The 21128-nt window shown below is 43.8% G+C and overlaps 1 protein-coding gene across 4 annotated transcripts in view; it reads left to right on the top strand.

Annotated features, from left to right (window-relative positions):
- The first annotated feature begins 6253 nt into the window (after positions 1-6253).
- Positions 6254-21128, top strand: part of SEMA6A (semaphorin 6A) — a 119565-nt gene continuing 104690 nt past the window's right edge. For 2 of the 4 annotated variants that reach the window (XM_032097171.1, XM_032097172.1), the window contains exon 1: positions 6256-6885. The gene's annotated coding sequence lies outside the window, so the exon portion shown is untranslated. Of the gene's footprint in view, positions 6886-8661; positions 8730-21128 lie in introns of those variants that run through there. The other 2 variants (XM_032097167.1, XM_032097170.1) reach the window with 2 other exon arrangements.

Here is a 21128-nt window from a genome sequence, read left to right on the forward strand (position 1 = left end):
TTCCAGACTCTTCCATTTTATCTTGGCTCCTCTTTTCCCCTCTGTCCTACTCCTTCCTCTTTTGTCAGTTGCAAACCCTTTCTTCTACTCCCTGTCATCAGTTTGAGGGTTAAAAAAAGAAAAGAAAAGCTGGATGAGAGTTAGTGTTATGAATTGTGTATGTGTGTGATGGGTAGGAGGATGGAATAAAACCTCTTTATTTCCAATACTGAAACCATTAACAGTTTCTATTTGGTAATATTGTATTGCCTGGCAATTCCATTTACTGAGTGTTCCTAAGCTCAGTTCAGCTGAAGGGACACTGAAAGTAATGATTTTGACTTATTAAACTAACTACTTTTTATTATTCAAAATTTGGTTTGCTCTCAGTTTGGTGTAGTAATTGTATTTAAAACATTTTTATTATACTATTTACTTGTTTCAGAGCTGTCTGTTCAATTATGATAATTTTACACTTAGTTACCACACATAGATATGAAATGTTCATTGTTTTTTTGGGGAGCCACTGCAATGTTTCACTTTGAACCCATTTATCTACTGCAAGAACATAGGCAAAGCCAAAAATAAATCTTTCTTCACTGTTTTCCTTAAGCTCTTGATCAAGCCTGATTTGAAGGAATCCTGATGAGAACAGAGGATTTGCCTCAAGAAAGCTATGAATTCAACTTAACTTTTCAATCAAAATACATTCTACAAGTTTTCAGAGAGTCCTTCAAAGAGAGAGACTTCTTCACTTACTGTCCAGACAACTCAGTAGTTAGCATCAAACCTTAATCATACAGAGAAACAGCAGCTGAGAGAAACATTTTATTCTGTTCAATTCCTCATTGTACTCAAAAAGAGTGCAATACCTAAGAACAATGTGGAACAGCTGGGGGTGTGGATCTTCTGAAAGAGTGAACTAAAAACAGAGCACATTACTTGAAATAAAATCACCATTAAGTAAGTGAGGAGCATGCTGTCTTCTCCCATAGCAAAACTGAGGGGAAAGAAACCTTGAAAACTCTCTTCAGATGCTCTCTCTATAGTTTCCAATTAATTTTCCTCTTAGAGAGTCTAACTACAAGAGACTAATGTGAGATCATCAACATCCAACGTGTGAAGAAATTAAGTTTCCCTTTATGGAAAATCCAATAGAGTTCAATAGCAAATAATTTTTCTAGTGACTTGAACTTAAGTGCCTACGGAATACAACAGATCAGTTATATGCCTGTTGTGGAGTTCTCCAGGCTAGTTTAAAATTACCATAAAATCCCTTCCTAGTGAAATTTTACAAAACACATTAGCAGGTGAGATTGTTACGGATGCACTACCATTAATAAGATTATGTTAAACAGGAGGATTTGGCCCATGTGTGTTTAGAGTAATTTGATAATGAATCACTGCAATTTTCTGTTGGTTTTAACAACTGTTAAATTCTGCATCACTTTCCCATATTGATCTTACATGCTCTGTTGTTTTCTCTGGTTTTTTAACAGGGAGCCACTCCCTTCACCATATGGTCCAGCCACTATCCACAGTTTTCTCTCCTTATTTCACCATAATGTAACACTCTCCTCTTCTGGGAACTAGATGACACAGTGACACGCGAATGTTGCTCACAGTGCAACATGAATTTCTGCTGATTTTTCTGGCACAGCAGAGCAGGAGCTGACCAGGGCAGCCTCCTGCATAAAACATCTGCTCTGAAGCCTTGTTTGCCTTCCAAAATCCTCCATAGTTGTAAAGACCAACCTGCACAGAACTGGCACAGAGACACTCTGGGTTCCCAGCAGAGGCAAAAATTTCACTGGTATTTCCAGTGAATATTTCAAACTACTTCGCTGAACTTTGAATACTCTGGGTGCTTCTTGTTGAGCACATCCCATGTCAAGCTACAGTCATCTGAATACCCACTTGGAAGATGTCTGAAGCAAGCGATTAAGAAAAGCAAACCCATATATGCCATCCAGCAACCTAAAAATGTGGCATTTCTGGTAAGGTCCTTATTCACAGAAAGAATTTTGCAAGGATTCACCAACCATTAAAAATCACATCCATGGAGGAACCTCATTACTCTTCATCTCATCTCATTTTACATGTTCAGAAAGAGACATAAAATGTCTAGCATTCATACTTTTAAACTATGAGCCTGACTCTGCACAAGTTAATTGGGCAAAAGACCTGTTGCCACTTTACACTAAGAGGCTGGGAATTGGGTATGTTCTGATTTTTACAAGTCTTGTTTCCTTTAGCTGCACTAAGTACAGCTATGAGCTGATAAAAAAATCTCCCCACTTTCAACCACATTTTCGGAGTTTGATGAATTCCCCTGAAGTGGCTAAAAGAAAGATCTTACTTTTCTCTGTGTAGGAGTAATTACTTTGCCAGGCATTCAATAATCTTGTCTTGACAAATATCATATTTGCAGTTTGATGAGATTTCAGTATTGCTATAAGATTAAGGAAGTCAACACTTATTTTATATTAAGATGTGCTTGCACTCAACATTTTGTTTTTTATTTGTGGTGAAATATATCTCCACAGGTAAAAGCATCTCCTCTGATGTTAAAGTAGGAAAGAGGAAAAAGGAGTACAAGCACTCCTAAGATTACAGGCTTAAAGTGCCTCGTGGACATCAAAACTATCTCATACCTTCCTTGGGGCAAAACCCCCTAGTATTTCCCAGACAGCTGCCAAAGTCCTCAGCTCTGCCATTTGCGCTGTTTCTTGGCAATGTAAAACTCTGCTGCACTTTGAACTTTTGAAATAGTGGCAAGAACAAGCTGAACTGAATCTAATAGTAACAACTGGAATCACGCAATGTTGCATATATACTGCATACATGTTCAATGTTCTGGTGTAGGAAGGTAGTGAACGGGGATGAGCTCAACAAGGTGCCATTGCACCACTACAGTACCCCAGCTCCTGAGAGGTGTGTATAACAGAATGCTGTTCCTACAATCACATGGCTCTGGGAAGATAGGACAGTAGAAAATATATATTATACAATGTGGGGCTCAGCACACAAAGTAGCATCAAATTCTGAACATCCCAACTAAAAGGGGCAGTTGCTGCCAGGGAAGGAGACCCAAATGCCCTTCCCCCATACAGGCCAGGTGTCTCACAAACATATTTTACATGTGATTAGCAAGGAGGAGTAGAGGTAACATTTTCACTTGAACTAACATCAAATCTTTGATAAAGACCTACTTTGCAAAGGGGTTGGAAGGTGTTGTAGAAGTTCTCTACAGCCTGTGGGAATTGTTCAGATAAGGATTTTAAAATGCACAGCTCCATGGAGACCTCACCAAGAATTCCTGACTGGAAAATCCACCACACTCTACTGCTGCAGCTGCCAAAAAGCAGCCAGTGAAAAAAAATATGCCTTTTCCCACCATTAAGGGTAATAATTCCCTTCCCCAAGCCCATGTGAGTAGCCCACAATTGTTAACTAGTCTAGGCAAAACAAGTAAGTTTGTGTCTCTGTTTTCAGAAAATCTGACAGCATGAAGAATTGAGATTGACATTAAAGTTCCACAAAAATAGCCTAGAAAACTTGGTGGGAGAGAAAAAATCAGGAGAATAGTTTATTGGATTGAGTAGTGAGTGAGAAAGGGAACAGGGAGTCAGGTAAAAGAAATGAGGGTGGGGTTTCAAGCCATGAAGACACTTCAGAGTCTGTAAAGTAAAACAAGTGGCAATGCAGGACAGAAGAGCTGGGTGTCATTTTTGCAGAGGGCTAAATGGAAAAGGACTACAGTGCATGATTTAACTGAAGTTAGGCAGTGCAGACTTGGAAATCAAAGACAGGGAAAGGAAATGGATGAATGAAAAACAATTTTGTAAAAACCCATGAATATAAAACTTCTAGTAATTGATGCCTTAGCTAGTACCAGTATCTAGAAAATAGGATTTTTTTAGTGTTGCTTCTTCCAGAACTTTTATTGTATAAAAATCTGGTCTGTATTTTTCAAAAGCCTAAATATAGGATGGGAAAATATTCTCTGTCAGAGAGCCTTTTTTGATTAATGAAGAAACGCAAGTGTAAAATAAACCGCTCAGTATTGTGGAAATATTTGTGAAGTATCTGAAGCACACAGTAAAGACCAAACTTATATCTGCTTACAGTTCAAACCCACAACAAAGTTGGTGGCAGTTTTGAACACCTCAAAATGTATGTAGTGATTGAACATAATGTAATGATCAAATGTCAGCCTTAGCTATTCTGAAATGGGTATTCCCCACAAATCCTGACTATGTTCAGTCTCTGATCTCATTTCCTGACAGAGGAAGAAGTGCCATGATATGATTGAGGGCCTCTTTGTGGAAATGGGGTTAGGGGTCTTGGCAAATCAAGGTACATCCATCTGGTTTACCCGCCTGATACACGCTTGGGTACCCAGAAATTATTTATACCAGTTGAGTTTCTCTAATTGCTTTCAGATCCAGGATAAGTTTGTTTCACTAAAATTTATCTGTCCCCAGCAATTACTCTGTTTGGTGCAGAACTCACTTCTGTTTTAGATTTTCAGGGAAAGTAAGAAAGAAAATATATATTAGGTCTCAGATCCTTTGGTCATAAAATTACCCTAAGTATACATTCAGTTTAAACTGACAGAAAGGAAAGAAGAAACTTTTCCTTGACACAGATGAAGGTTTTCCCTTGTAATCTAACAACTAGAAATTGAACGGATGTGTGGTTAATTTTAGAACCCAAATCAAATACAGAACCAAAACCAGTGTCTTAGAGTCCTTTCATTATCTGAAAAAAAAAAAAAAAAAAAAAAAAAAAGGCAGAAAAAAACCAGCTGCCATAAACAAGTAATTATTTTCATTTTAATGCCACACTTCGTGACCTGACAGCAATTCTCCTAGTTGCATTCTGTCCTTTCACTTATCTGGTTAGAAAAAAAAGCATAAATCATGTTAAAGCAATTGCACATGCAAATGAATCCCCTGGAAACAAGATACCTTCATGCTGAAACAACTAAAGGCTCTCCGCAGCCTTAACTCCGGTGATATCTAGAGGGTGGAAATCACTGTTAAAACTCGAGGAATCGTATGTTGCCGTCGAAGAAATGAGCACGCGGATTTTCATCTCACCTACTTGGAGCTATTTTGCAGGGTTTACAGCGTAGCCCGCTCCCACAGTTCAGGGCGTCCGCAGGACGTCCCAGCCCTGATGCTCTGAGAGGTCAGCGGGGCGCGGGAGGAATGGGGGGCCGGGGAAAGCGGGAAGCACAGGGGCGCGGAGGGCCGGATTCAGGGGCGAGCGGCTGGGGCCCCCGGCGGGAAGCCCGCGGGCTGGGGCTGAGCGCCCCGGCGGTGTCTGCCGGCGCGGCTGAGGCTCCGCGCCTCCCGCCCGCGGCGACGCCGACCCGGGAGCGCGGCGGGCGGGGGCGGCGCAGGGCTCCCGGCGCGGCGGGTGGGGAGCGGTGCCCAGCGCAGCCCCCGCAGCGCCCCGCGGCCGGGACGGGGGGATTACCGCCGGCGGCAGCGGCGGGGGGCCTCGGCGCGGGGACGGGGAGAGGGGGGATTAATGTATTAGCGCCGCTTGCTCCTGCTCCCGGCTGGATCGGCTCCTAGACAGGGATTAGCGCAGCCAGCGACCACCGAGGCGGGATTGAGACAGTGGTAAGGCGGAAAGGCGATAAACGGATGGCCACGCCGCCCACCTGCGGCCTCAGTCTCCGCTCCCCCAGGGGACGCGCGGGATGCGCCCAAGGGGGTACAGCCCCTCCCAGCCCCACGCGCGGGGCTTCGCTGCCGCCCCGAGCCCCGCCGCAGCCCCGGATCCCGCGGAGAAGCGGCGAGTCCTTCGGGGGGCTGCCCCCGTCCCGCACCGTGCTCTCGCCGCTGCCGCGGGCGGCGCAGCATACTCCGGCCGCCCGCGGGCGTCCCGCGCCCCTCGCCGCCTTTCCGCGCCCTGCCGGCGCGGAACCACAGTGATGGTTGGAGGCGGCGACAGCTCCGAGGGGACGGGCGAGGGCCGGGGGCGGCCGGTCCCCTCCGCAGACACCTGCTCGACATAAGCCCGGTGACGCTCGGTAGCAGCCCCGAGGTGTCGCTGGCAGCAGCGCCGCCGACAGCGAGCGCCGGAGCGCGGCCGCCCCCCGGGGTCCCTCACGCCCCGCCCGGCGCCGCCGCGACCCCGCCCCGGCCCCGCCCCCCGCAGGGCGGTGCTGCCGCGCGTGCCCCGCCCGCGGCGGGAGGGGCGGGGCGGGGAGCGGGGCGCGCCCGCCCGCCCGCCGCGCTCCAGTCCCGGCTTTGTCTCCGCCTCCGCCGGCGGAGCCGCGTCCCGGGGGCAGCGGGCGGGCGGCGGGAGACGGAGAGGCAGCGGCGGGAGAGCAGCGGGACACAGGGACAGAGAGAGAGGCAGCGGCTCCCACGTCTTCGCCGCGCACAGTCCAATGCCCGGCAGCTCGAGGCGAGCAGCGACTACGCTTTCCTGCCGTGGCACAGCGAGTGCCTCCAGCCTCGGAGTTCTCCTGAAGCAGCCGTCACACCGGGAGCACTTTTGGTAGAGAGGGACCAGGAGACCCCGAAATGACTTACCTCCCAAGGCGCGACTGAAGGGGACATACTGGAGTGGAACCGTAGTGGAATTTGGGTCTGGAGAGGAGTTGCTAAGGCATTTTTTTTTCTTTTTCTTTTTTTTTGAATTCTTCTCCCTGATCACTCCCCTCTTCGCCCATCATTGGAAATGAACAAATTGCTTTTGCAATTCAGAAAGTAGAAATATTAAATATACCATCCCCTGGGAAGTACTCATGTAGTAATGACAAAGGATTGCAAAGGAGAGAGTGGCTCCAGTTTCCCAGAGAGATCCCCTAAAATGGATTACTAAATGGGACACTACATCAGCTAGTTGTCCTCTAGCTGCCCAGATACATGCACCGAAAAGGTACAGTACCCCCCTGTCCGTACCCCTACCTTATGTTCTGCGATTGCTCGGAAGGGAAGACTCCCGAATAGCCCGGCAGGCTCGGAAGGAGCGAGGGTGGTGTGTGGTTTGAGGCAGGCTGCTGCCTTCTGTCTCGACATCGTTTGCAGCGCCTAGGGAGGAGGAGAGCCGCCCGCAAGTGCACACGCTGCGCTTGCTGTTGTCACTTTCCCGGCATCTCGTGGCTTCGTCTTTCTTTTCGTTTTTTTCATTTCCCCCCTCTTTTTCTTCCCCCCCCCCCCTTCCCCCAATTGCCTAACATGTTATCCTCCCTCCTCTAGCCCTTGGCACGGCTTGCATGCGCCGTGCTGGGGCTCCTCGCCTCCCATCCCCGAACCCAGCTGGCAGAGGGTCGCGCCCGCCGGGACACCGTGGGGAGCTGGGCAGCCGCGGGACGCCGCGGCCGGGGCCGAGGCCGCCGGGCGCGTACCCCGGCGCCGCCGGGCATCGTGTGGGGCTGGGTGGTGGGGTCTTTGTTACAAGAACTATGTGGGCGCTCCGCGTAGAGGCGTAACCCCGCCGTCTCTACTGTTCCCGCGGTGTAGTTGGGTCGCGGCCCATGTATTTATTTGTTGTTTTTCTCCAAGGCTGGCGCTGCTTTTTTGGGAGAAGTGGCCGGGAATCGAGGAACTTCTTCCGTGGAGCAGCCCTAGGCGCTGCCGGGGGCTTTGTTCGCGATCATGGGCTGCGGTCGTGGGCTCACCTCCCTGCCCGCTCCCCACGAACAGTAGCCGCCTTCCTCTCCGCCCTGGCCCCGGCAAAGGTGGGCTGCCGGCCGCCGTCCCCCAGTCCCGCGAAGGGTGGCTCTGGAGTAGGGATGCTCCCCGCCCCTTTCTGCCTGGCGCCTCAAGCCTCTTTCCCCCGCAGGTCGGTGGCTCTGCCAAGCCGCTTCTCCTTGGCTGGGGAGCGTAAGCAGACGGGCTGGGGAAGGCCGGACCCCTCCGGGGCGGCCCGGCGGGCAAGCCGTGCGAGGCAGTCCATCTCTTCTCCCTCCGCCAAGCACTCTCCCTGTCGCTCCTTCAGCCCCTCACCGCCCTTGGGCTCTGGGCCAGACGGGAGAAACGGCGGAAAAGACAAAGTTTTTTTTAATGGGGAGTAGCAGGACTGGTCTTCCAGGAGGGGCTGCGGGCTGGCGACGCGGCGCCCCGCAAACGCCCCGCGCCGCCGCGGACCGCTGGGGCCCGCGGGGAGGCCGGGCGGGGACCGGGAGCGGGGCTCCTTCGTGCCGCGGATGCTGAGGGGAGGGATGCCGAGGAGGGGACGGGATGACGGGATGATGCTGAGCAGGGAACAGGGTGATGCTGAGGGGAAGGTATGCTGAGCAGGGAAGGAATTTCACCCTGCACGCACACACACACACACACACACACCCTGTCCCCGTATCTGCACAGGGAGGGAAGGCTCCCAGCTGAGGGCAGGGTGCGTTAGGAGGCTGTGCCTCCGTCTGCGGTGCGCTGGCGACACGGCGCCGAGGCAGGAGGGGCGGTGGCGGGGGTTCGGGCAGCCCCTGGGGCGGCCGAGGGTCAGCACCGCCCCTCGCTCCGCCGCCAGTGGGGGCGGTGAAAAGTTTGGGTCTCCACCACGCGTGAAAAAAGTACCTGCTTTTTGCGAGGGCTTGGCCGTCCTACCTCCTCTTTCTTCGTGCCTGACTGCCTGGCTTGTCCGCGGGAGGCGTTTCCGGGGGGTGGACCGGACGGCGTGCGTCTGGCGGGGGAAGCGGGGCTGAGGCTGCAGCCCGGTCAGTTGCAGTGGAGATGCCCCTCTGCCCGTCGCCACCGCTTCTCTCCTGCCTGCCTCATCCCAGGGTGAGTGGCAAGGCGGTAACTGCTGGATTTTCTTTAGGCAAATGGCTCTGTCTTTTTCTAACCTTGACCGCTTGTTCAGGGGTAATTTGTTCTCCTGTTCCTCTACCGAGCTAATTGCTGCTTTTGAAGTTTGTAAACATGCACATTTGTGCCAGCGTCTGTGCAGCACGGATGTTTAGCTGCTGCAGAAAATTATTTCACTGATAGAACAGGAAAATATAAAGGCTTTAGTTAGCTGTGATAAATTGTAAAAGATACTAATTCCTGGCGCTGCAAGCAAGGTGAATGCTTTATTTTCTGTAGGCGCACACACAGCATGCAGGTGTTGTAAATAACGAAGTGCTAAGTGTCCACAACCATTTTCTGTCACAGCCTGCACGAAGTGGCTTATTATTTGACATAGATTCAGCTAATTTGTTTTGTATTATCCAGCAACGATATTAATTACTAACTTAATCTCAAAGATAGTAGCTAAAGGTGTGATTTGCCCCACTGTCTTTGCAACAATTAATTCAGTGACTGCTTTTGGTGTGCATTCATCTAAGTTAGGTGTCATCAACTAAACCATTCTCATCCAAGTAATCTTTACTTGGTGATTAAATCCTTTGATGTCAGTATGACAAAGTCTGGTAGAGTCAGGTTCTTTTGATACAAAATTCACTCAAAATTCATTGATATTTTATAGCATTCCTCTCATGGTAAGATTTATGCAGCTGTTACCATGTTCAGGGTTTCTTTTGCTGTTTGTTTTCAGATTAGAAAAGCAAAATGATCTTCCTGTGGTTAGCTTTTTTTTTTTTTTTTTAATGAGATTGTTCTGGTGTACTGTGATGAATATTGTGATTATGTATTGTGATTTGCTCCAGCAAATCTCTTTCTTTGTGGAATTGCCTTGAACATGGTTGAAAGCAAGTACGTGATTCAGTAGGATGGAGAAGGTTTGTCACTATAAGAGAAGTATAGTTGCCAAGGTGTTTCACTGTCTAGGGTATCCTTTTATGTAATAGGAGCCTGGTTTTAATATGGTAGCTTCTCATAAGTTACAGGACAGAGAGAACTAGCTCTCTTTAAAGCCAAATAATTTCATATACATAAAAAAGTTGGTTTCCGTTCTCCACCACTCTTCACTAGAGAAAATCTCTGGCATTCATGGAAGCTTAGTACAGGAGCAACATGGCCAGATGAGATATCTGTCTAAATGCTAAACAAAATTTAAAATAGTAAGTAATACTGTAATGTATATTTGCAACATTTGCTTTTCATGTACTAGGCATCAAATGCTTGAAGCACGGGTGAATGCTTTCAGGGGCTACAAATTATGTAGTCACAGATGTTCTATGTGTTCTGAATTAGTCTACTTGAAAACTGTGTGTTCTTACTTAATAGCAAACCAGCCTTATCAACTGAACTCATACTACTTGAACCAAAAAATAATTGAACACTGACATCTATGAGGAAAATGGCTAGTTAACATTTCTAGCTGCTTGAAGATGGAAGTGAAATTAGCCGTAGTCACTTCTCTATGTTTGTAAATAGAGGATTGCAGTTACCCGTGTTTAAGACTGAAGGAGGTGGATCAGGCTAAGAATGAGGAGTTGCCTTCATTAAATTTTTGAAAAGAATTTAAAAAATGAAAAAGAAAAAGGGAAGCACAGGGATCAAATTAATGACCTGTGATAAATCCAGACTAGAATTTTTTGCATTAGAAAGGAAGTAGGTGATTGTGAACTTGCTTGTGCATGTTTTGTGAAGGGAAGAGGAAATTTGTCATCTTGTTTTGAAGAGTCATACATAAATACACATGAAAGGAGCTCACATGGTTTACAGCAGGGGTGGCATAAAATGTTTTAGGATTAAATTGACCTGAGCTAATACATGTCTTACATCCAACTTGTTTGCAAGAACACATTGTTATACTACTGAAACAAATGTTTTGTGTGTAGTACCTGATTCCCATATGCTATAGCAGAGTGCTGAAAACAAACAAGCTAGTAAATTCTGGAAAACAACATTGAAATTATATTAGATGCAGCATATGCTAGAGAAGTTGAACCATACCAAACCAGAAGTTTTCACTATCCTAATTTGACACAGATGCTGCAATATTTGACCTCCTACTATTCACTTATCGATGAAGTAAATCTTTAGCCCTCATCTTTTGCAGCCTCACTCACCCCGGTGAGCTTTGCTGACCCAGGAAAGCCTTGGCTGCCAGAGTAGTTTTCTGAGAGTAATGCATTTGCTGACGTACTACTTAAATAGGGACTTTTTTGTGTGTTTAAGCCCCAAACTGAAAATACTGTTCTCTGCTGGGAATCAATACTTGTTAAGGGCCTGAAGCTATCCTGTGAGTACATTTGGTCTGGATGGATCCTTAATATTAAGTCAGACCTACATCTGTGTGTCATGGAGCAAGCCACATCCAACAAATTGTGACAAGCTTTGTTTGAAAGGACAACAGAAAAATAAGAGTATTAAGCAATGCTTTTTACTGGTGACCATTTAAACATTTTATGCTCGTGAATTCTGAGCATCAGGATTATTCTGAGGTGGGCAAGACATTTTGGCAGTAAAATAGAGTCAGTAGCACAGAGTCTGACTGCTGATCAACAGTGTACAGCAACCATGAAGAGGATTCTAACGCAGAAACAAGCTGCTGGGGGAAAGCCTGGACCTGAGCCTGACAGGTCTCTAAAGGAATATTTTTGGGTTTGGCCTGTTGCATCAGTCCTCTGAGTGAGGAACAGCTTAGATGTGTTTAGGGTCTGTGAAGATAAAAGTGGACTACTCCAGTTCAAGCACAAACCTGGCAGAGCAAAGTTTGTATGTCTCTATTTTCTTTATGTGCTGTGTTACCCATGGCCATGGAAATAACTGAGTGCTTGTGTTTCTGCACTGTTAAGAGATCTTTAGTTATCCATGGTGATGGATGATTTGGTTTTGGGTCTTGATTCCAACATGTCAATATGGCAGCACATCTCCAAGACACAGCTTTAAGTTTTAAAGGGAAGAGTGCCACCTACTGTGTTACAATTTTAGGTATTGCAGCTCCTGTGTGTCTTGTGGAGTTCCCAAGCTTCTAGTTTGCCTATTTCGTCTTAGCCTCTGGAAGATGTGAAAGGATTCAAAATTAAATGTGGTATGGGAATGGAGGGAGAAAAAAAATAGAAAAGAAGTACAAAATCAGGTATTCTGGAAGTCTTAGGAGGGGTTCTCTGAAAGACAGGCATACATAGAGACATTTGCAGGTTTTGTCATTTCTTATAAAGGCTGCTAGCACTGGAAATAGGGAAGGGGATAAGAGATCAATGCTTCCCTCCATAAAATAATCATGTTCTCAGCTTTCATGCACCAGATGAACATTAATGAGGCTGCCAGCCTTATGCCTTCTGAAATCTAAAGTTTAACTCTGGCTATAGTTTAAAAAAAAAAGTAGAATTCACTTTAAAAAAAAAAAAACAAACAAAACCCAAAAACCCCAGCTTTCAGAAAAGGAAGAAGAAGGTGAGAAAAACCCTGGATGAATTTTCCTGTAATTTGCTGCAAAATCTTGTGAAGTCTTTTCTAGTATACTACTGTAGTTATTTATCAGCCCAAGGGAGGGGTGTAATATGCTTGATGTGAATACAGAGTTATTTTTGAAAGAAAAAAATTTTTCCCCAAGCCCCAAATTGTTTCTTTAGTGGCTGAAATAGAGATGTAAAATGAAGAAGATAAACCAGCTATTAACAGAGCTGCCAGTTGCTATATCTTTAGAGTGAAGACATATGGTAATTCACTACATTCAGTGATGACCTTTCCTTTAAAAGTATTGTTAATAATAGGCACTTCTATGAGTATTTATATTACATACTTGAAATGTATAGATCATGGACTACTCCATGCCATTTTTGTTGGTGGTGGGATTTTGGTTTGTTGTTTTGGTTTTCTTTAGCTACTGAGGAAAACTGCTACTGAGGAACTTTCCACAGCTGTACACTTTTGCAATATGTCTGCAGTTCTGAAGCTAAAGAGTTTCCAGGGGCAGATGCACAGCATTGCTGCACCTATGTGACAGGGCAGCGTGGGTGCTGTCCTCAGGAGAGGCCTTTGGTGTCATCACCCTCATCCTTCCCAGGTAGAGCCATGCCTTGACTGCAGCATTATACCACTGCCATGAAGCAGGCCAAAAAAAAAAAGTATTCTTATATTTTTATGATCTCTGTAACCAGTTGCCTTCAGTGAAAACTTAATAATTATGAAAATGGAAATAAATAAACAATATTTTTGTTATGCACCTCAGTCTGAGAACATCTTGTTGAATGAAGACCACTCTACTAGTATTTTTACTGGCAGTAATAGCAGAAGTTTCATTATGTGCTTAAAAAGAAAGGGTATTCCTTTGATTTTGCAATGACCCTGAGAGACTTAGGGATCTTCTAATAATGAAAATGTGTAGAGTATATAATAGGTATGGTCAGGTGTTCCAGTCCAGCAGATGGAAAAGTACTCTCCCACAGGAATTCCCAACACAATGGGAAAAACTGCATCCAACTATATTCCTGACTGCAGCAAACATTATTTGTACTTTCCTATCTGTGGCTGCTCAGTTTCACTCAGATGTTCTATATATTGAGTATTCCTCATATGGCTTTTATAGTTGAATAGAAAATTTCCTATGTTGCTTCCTTCACCATTGTTCGTGAACATTTATCCATTACTTGCTCTTGAGGCAGCCATTCATTGAAATGTTAATGAGATTTTGAACAGTTTATAGTTCCATAGGGGTTTTTTGTTTGGGTTTTTTGTGGGGTTGGGGTTTTTTTTCTGCAGGAAAAAAATGTGTTTTTGTTGATGCCTTTCAAAATCTACTTTTTATTGGTAGATTGAGATGGATTCTATGCTAATTCCTCCTGCATTCCTGAATTATGGCCTAGCAAGGCACTGTCGCTGGGATCTTCATCTATTAATCATGGAAGCTGCTTTCTTATTCGGTTGCCATAGTTTCAGTGCCTCAGATAGTGTTGGGGTGCCTTGGGAAAGGCTTACGATACATTCGGACTTGCAAGCCTTGCAGTTATTTTGGCAGGAGAAGAGCTCTGAAGGAACAGAGAACAGCATCCAATATTATTCAGAGTTGGATAAAAAGCAGAAACTTCTGGATATGTCTCTCTGGACCTCGTTATGTGAATGTCCAGCTGATATTTACTCCCAAGATTTGCTTTTTGTTTTGTCTTGCTGGTAAAATCTTACACTTCAGAGACTAATGGCTACCTTTATCCATTGCAAGAACAAAAAAGGCTTTTCATTAGTTTTTCTGATAAATGGTTGGGTAAATTAGGGCGTTTAGGTTTCTTAAGCAGTCCAGGTAATTTGTTTTACATTCCCTTTCAACCTAGCTACATATGGTATGATGTCATGTTTGAGACTGGGTTAATGTTTATTGCTACCTTAAATTTAATAAGACAATAAGAACCTTTTTGTTAGCTGCAGAACAGCTCAAATTACAAAGTAGAAAATGGGAAATTATTTTTTTCAGACAGAACTAAAGCTCTTTTAGTGCTATGTTGGCACTGGCAGTATTTTTTCAATGATGTTTCAATGTTTGTTCATAAACCCAGCATTAAAACATACATACTTTCAGAAATGCAGAGCTGTGAGAAGTTAGAAATAGCTTTTTTGATGAATGAGAAAAACAGTGAAATAGTATATATGTCAGACAGGAAAGTAGCTGGAAGACTGACTTGTCAATGTAGTGCTCAATATTAATTGATTTGTCTGTTATGCATAATATAAAATAATGCAAAGACGTATTTCAGTAAGCAAATCATGGTTTCCTTTTTCTTTTCCCATTGAGAAAAAAAATCTTCCTCACTTCTGTGTGAGTGATAGTAACCACATGTTTCATCAGATATTTAAATACCGATTCTTTTGCATTTTAATGTCTCCAGAATGATGTGGTATCCCTTCAGTTCTAAGGAAGCACTAGCACAGATAAACTTCCTACGTAGCTTGTTTACAAAAAAAAAAATCCAGTCTTGACTATTCAAATCAAAGTATAATGTTAAAAATATGTGTAGTTGAGATCAAAGAATTCTGTATCGTTGGAATTAATCAGGAAAATAGCCACTTATTTTGCTTTCAGATGGTTAGTTTGCACTCAAAGATTAGTTTTAAAGCTTCACCTTGGGACTTTACTACCCATTCTTGTCAATTTTCTTTGTGACATCAACAAGCAGATTGAGAACATGTGCCTATAATAGGTAATCCTCAGGAACTCTACGAATTTAACCAATTAAAGTCCAAAATTTTTACATTAATTTTAAAGTTTCACTTCATGGTAGATGCACACTAAATCTGTATTTGTAATTTTATACTTTCACATTGTATGGAATTTTCTGGTTTATAATCTTCTGGATCTGTGTTGTATACACATATTTTGCATAAAATTAATCCCAGTCTTTTTGCTGGTAAACTCACAATGTATATGTCTCTATTAGACTGACAGAATAATATGCCCCTGTAATTTTGTGTTTCCTTTTGGAAGGAAGGTGGTGATTGAGTAAGAAAATTGTAACCGTGAGGAAGTATCTTGGGTCAAAACCTGTAGATGTATAAATTCCATTGTCTTTTTTTTCCTCAGAATTTATTATATTCCATTTAGTTTCAGGTTAGGTGTAGAATCCCCCGGCACAGAAATTAATTTAAGCAGTTCTATAAGGAACATTGTACCTTCTTTAACACTGGTGGGGTGTGATTTTTTGCTTGCTATTTATTTTTTGCCTCCAAAAACAGAGAAGTGAGTAATTAGTCAGTACTCAGTATAAAGGACCAGTCTGGTTCCTGTTGGAGGGTTAAAAGGAATTTCTACTCAACACCCATCAACAAGCCCTTACTTCATTTAGAGTTCAGTATACAATGACAAAATCATTTAGGTTGGAAAGGTCCTTGAAGATCATTGAGTCCAACCCTTAATCTAACACTGCTAAGTCCACCACTAAACCAGGTACCTAAATGCTACATCTACACGTCTTTTATATACCTCTATGTATCTTTTAAGTACCTGAGTTGGTGACTCAGCCACTTCCCTGGGAATATTTTTCTTTCAGTTTATTTATGGTTGATAATAAAGATTCTTCTGCATCCCTGAACAGCTGAATTTTAGCATCAAATGTACTGATCTTATCAAGAAAAGAAAATAATAATTTCTGGGAAAGTAATGGTTGCGTTTGTGTCTTTTAAGCAATGTCACAGCATTTCCTTTGCAAGTCTCACACATGTTCGATAGCATCTTACCACCTGAACATTCCTGGAAGGTTGATGCTTGTCTTGGGCTGTGTGTTTATGAACAGAGCTGAGAGCGGAGAACTGTGTCCTGTTCAGCCTCAAAGCTCCCCCAGTGCCTGCAGCTGGTCAGTGGGTGTAGGCGGAGCACACCCGTTCCACTGGTGCTTTGGAGAGGGTGGATGGGGAGGAATGATGGAGGGCAGCTGCAGCCCTAGCCTGCATGCCTGGGTTTGCGTGGGAATCCTGTCCCAAAACACCACAGCAAAGAAAAGGATGGGATGACATGCCTTTTCCGACAGATGCTCCGCACGCAGGGCACAGCCTGGTGTCTGCCGCCTGATGGTAAAGCAGAGGCTGAATCCCGCGGGATTATCTTTCTCGAGTGGTACTTCACGCCATGAGCATGGCTAAATGCAGCCTAGTATTTGATTCAAAAATGCCTTTTTTATTATATGGAGAGGATTAGAGGCTGTTCAACTGCAGTCTTGAACTTCGGGTTATGACCTGAAGTCATAATAGTCTTTATATTACTGGCTTTTCATCAGAGCTCTCTAATGAAAAAAGGGCATCGTGCATTAAAATCAGCTTTGGAATTTAATTTTCTGTATGAACAGAACTTGGTACCATGTGTATAAACTTCTAATGGCATTCAACCCATTCCACTTCTGAATAATTTGTACTCATTAATTACAAATGTACAGCTTTTCCAATTACGACTTACTGATCCAAACCATATTAAATCAGAAACTATCATAGTTAAATTGATTTTTTAAAATTTGCTGTAGTCTGTTATATGAGGGTGATTATGTAACATATCTTTTAAGAACTGTGTCCGTGCAGTAGAACTTCGTTTTCTAGATTTGCATTGTTCAGAATTTTTGTTTTGTTTTGGGGTTTGGGTTGGTTGGGTTTTTTTGTTTGTTTTTAGGAAGAACTTTAAGTGGAGAGTTATGTCAAGTTTTATGAAGAAGTAAGAAGACAAACTTTATTGTAGTGATGCTTTAGAATGCTTTTTTTTTCACCCAGTGAAATTACTCTTGATTTGGAATAGGATTTTGTTCTTCTTTAAAAAGAAATTAAGAACTAAATCCTTAAAGATCTGCTCTGGGAAAAGGAAAGATTTTTGCATTAGCTACCACACTTTTTCATTATTATCTGCAAGGTGTTTCCTTTTAATTCTGTTGCAGGGAAGTTCATCGTGTTCAGAAACTGATTAATTCTATCACGAGATGCATATATTTCAGGGTGGTGTCATCTTTTTTGCTTTATCCTGTTCTACGCGTAAGACCTAGACATGCTGCCAGAACACTTCCTTTCCCAAGATAAAAACAAAACAAAAGAGATCCTGTTCTTGTTCAACAACACATGTAGTCCAAAAGGCAAATTTAGCCAACCTGGAGCTAATGGCCTGAAGGTGTGACATGAAGGCTGGTGACTGGATGACTGTGAGAAAAGTGCAGGTTTTATTTGTCAAAACATTATTAAGAGTACTACATACACGTGTTAAAGTGCCTATCAGAGAAAAACTTTGAAAATATAAGGCAGCCTGTGGATTAGAGGAAGTTTTCTGACACCTGAATTTTAATTGCTTTTCAATGCGCCTTTTCATTTGTAACTGTTTTTGATTGTGTTAATCTTTGTCATAATCTCTCTTGTGTAGCTGAAATCGTGGAGATAACATCAGCTGCAAAAAACAAACAAACCACCAAAGACATAACACCCAACTCAAGTGTTGTTTATGTGAGAGGGATAATTCAGCCAGGACCTTGCTGGTAACATGTTGGTACAACTAAATGCTGGTGATGCTCTGCAAAGGGGTGGAAAATGTAGACTATATAATGTCTGCTGATGTCAGAGAACGGGTATGTGAGAACCCTTGCACTGAATTAACTTTCAATATCAAATCAATTCATTAGACCTTTTTTTATTTTTTTCCATAAATGGTCAGTAATCTGTTTTAGATTGAAGCAGATAAAAGAATTCATTGTTGTCACATTGTCACAGTAAAAAAACTCAAAACCTAGAATATCTACACAGATGTGTAACCACTGCATTTTCAGAAGGACTACTCCTCACCTCCTTCTTTGTGCCAGGCTCCAGATCTGTCTATTCCAATGAATGTCCTTAGTTTACATGAACATGTCATCAGAACCAATTACATTGCTTATGTGTATAAATGAAGAGGAGCTGGGTGGAGACAAGAAAATACAGGTGGGCAGGATCTAATTTTTGATCCATTACCATCAAACAGAAAAATGAGGGCACAGTTTTGCTTCAGATTGTATCTCCATGCTTATTTTACTAGGCATGGAGTTTGTCTAAAAGAGCTAACCTCTGGGTTGTTCGTATTGGTGACATAAAGCTTGCTGACTTCATTAGGAGTTATTAATTGCTGATTATTTTTCTTAGGAACTTAACTCACAAGCTCAAAATACCAATAATAATAAATAAAAATATCAAAACTATCAAGAGGGCATGGGACTGCAAAGGATCTGTATATTGAATTGGTATTTTAGCTTCAAAGATTCAAGTACTGGAAATTTTTCAACAGTAAACCAGCAGAGAACGTGTTAGTAGGGGGGCTGGTGTGCTACTTCGCAGCTGCACTGCCTACTTCTAGACAGTCGTCGTATGACAGCCTGCTCTAACAACTACCCACATTTAAATAGCAGGGTTGTGTAAGAACGAACACATTTACCGAAATACATTTATGGTGGGGAGAGCCTTAAATAATTCAGCGGGTGGAACACACTGAGAGAGAATCTGTCGCATTTTCACTAGGCTGCACGTCAAGTCTCGGAAAGAAGGAAAGTAACTTTTCTTCCTGTTAGAGTGGCCTTAGAAATTGCTGCAGGTTTCAAGAGAGTAAGAACATTCGCTTTTTGACACAGTTTGTAATGCAGAAGTACAGCTGTAACTAATAGTGTAATGACTGGAGAAACAGAAGAAGAGCTGGGTCACATACATTGTTATGCTGGATGTGAGAAGCGCTTGTCTAATTCCTGAAGTTTGCCGAGAGCCTGTTCAAGGTCGGCTGTTTGCGATGCGCGGCGCTTTCCTTCGCATGTCGCCTGCCCTCTTGTGTTTGAGCAGCTCCGTGCAGGCGCCTCAGCCGTCCGGGAGACAGCGGAGTAGCGGAAAACATGGAGCAGAACCACGGAATGATAGGCATGAGCCGTGCACTTCAAAGGCACTGATTTTGCCTCTGTGTGTGCGTGCGTGTGCGTTGTCTTGCTGTTTTGTTTGCGGTGTAAAAAGGAGTATGGTTTTCAGCTTTCCTATACAGAGGCAGAAACATCAGAAAGTGGGTTAGCCAAACTGATGTGCAGAAAAGCTCTAGGAGTGAATTTGAAGCGATGGGGAGAAGCTGTAATGCATATGATTAAAGTGAAACATGCTGCCTACACAGAGAATTGCTAACAAGATTCCTTCACAGCTTTCATGTCTCAGCCCTGCTTTTACAGAAAATAAATTCGTGTTTGGTTTCAGTGGGTGTGCCACTTTGCTCAGCCCTACAGCATAGATAAGACAGTCAAAATATACAAATGCAAGCAATTGAACACAAAATAATGCAATTTGCACTGAGCAGAAACAATGGCTGTGCCAGATTAACATTCACTTGTTCTATCTGGGGCTTCTTTTCTGTTACTGCTTTATTGTTCAATACTCATAGGGAAGGGAGGCTAAAAGCACAGATTAGGTTAAAGCAAATTAGTTGGGGGAAAGGAGAGGAGAGGAGAGAGGAGAGGAGAGGAGAGGAGAGGAGAGGAGAGGAGAGGAGAGGAGAGGAGAGGAGAGGAGAGGAGAGGAGAGGAGAGGAGAGGAGAGGAGAGGAGAGGAGAGGAGAGGAGAGGAGAGGAGAGGAGAGGAGAGGAGAGGAGAGGAGAGGAGAGGAGAGGAGAGGAGAGGAGAGGAGAGGAGAGGAGAGGAGAGGAGAGGAGAGGAGAGGAGAGGAGAGGAGAGGAGAGGAGAGGAGAGGAGAGGAGAGGAGAGGAGAGGAGAGGAGAGGAGAGGAGAGGAGAGGAGAGGAGAGGAGAGGAGAGGAGAGGAGAGGAGAGGAGAGGAGAGGAGAGGAGAGGAGAGGAGAGGAGAGGAGAGGAGAGGAGAGGAGAGGAGAGGAGAGGAGAGGAGAGGAGAGGAGAGGGGAGGGGAGGGGAGGGGAGGGGAGGGGAGGGGAGGGGGGGGGAGGGGAGGGGAGGGGAGGGGAGGGGAGGGGAGGGGAGGGGAGGGGAGGGGAGGGGAGAGGAGAGAGGAGAGGAGGAGAGGAGGAGAGAGGAGAGGAGGAGAGGAGGAGAGAGGAGAGAAGAATTCCATGTACTTTAAACATTTTTTTTCTCCTCTTCAAACAGAAGCATAGATATTGCTGCAAGCCATTTAGTAATTTCTGGCAGTAATTCGACCACATCCCCTTGTTCATATGAAGTATATTTTCTGTAGCTCAAAAGAGTATTTAAATATTCTCTCATGTTTAAAGAGCTTCCAGAATTATCTAAAGTTTTTGCAAGATGCAGAAAAATAGACTGCAGCAGCTGTGTGTTGTCCCAGTGTTTAGAAAAAAATAAATAGTAATTCAAGTTATTATTTTAAAAGTGATTTTAAAATCAGCTAAAAATTGGCTTGATCCACAAATCAAAGGTCATTTTAACTTTCAATTTTCCAGTTAATTTTTTTATTATTTTTTTCTTGAGAAATACTGTGCATTTGGATAGGAAATTTTACCTCAGGTCAGTCCCATGAGAACTCAGGGCTTATTTCAAACCATTTAATTTATGTCTTGCTTGAGACATAACATCTTTCAGTCTTCATTTTCTTAACAATAGTCATTATGAATCCAGAGAGAGTAAAATGCAGATTTTGAAAGGTTTTTTATTTAGGCATCTAGGAGTTATTTATGCATTAAGGACTCAAACCCAGGTGTTCAAGTCTTAACAAAAAGGACTTGCAGAGGTTAGCATGTTTTGGGGTTTTGTTTGTTTGTTTGGCTGGTTGGTAGTTTTTTTACTTCAAAGCAAAATACACGTGTGTAATTCTGCTCCCAGTCCTGCTGATTTCAGGTCCGCACAGGCTGAGAAATCAGAAGAAGGACACAGCTGGCTGATCAGGATGCCTGTGGTCACACATGTTGATTTTAGA

This window comes from Corvus moneduloides, chromosome Z (genome assembly GCF_009650955.1).
Source record: "Corvus moneduloides isolate bCorMon1 chromosome Z, bCorMon1.pri, whole genome shotgun sequence".
Classification (NCBI taxonomy): Eukaryota; Metazoa; Chordata; class Aves; order Passeriformes; family Corvidae; genus Corvus; species Corvus moneduloides.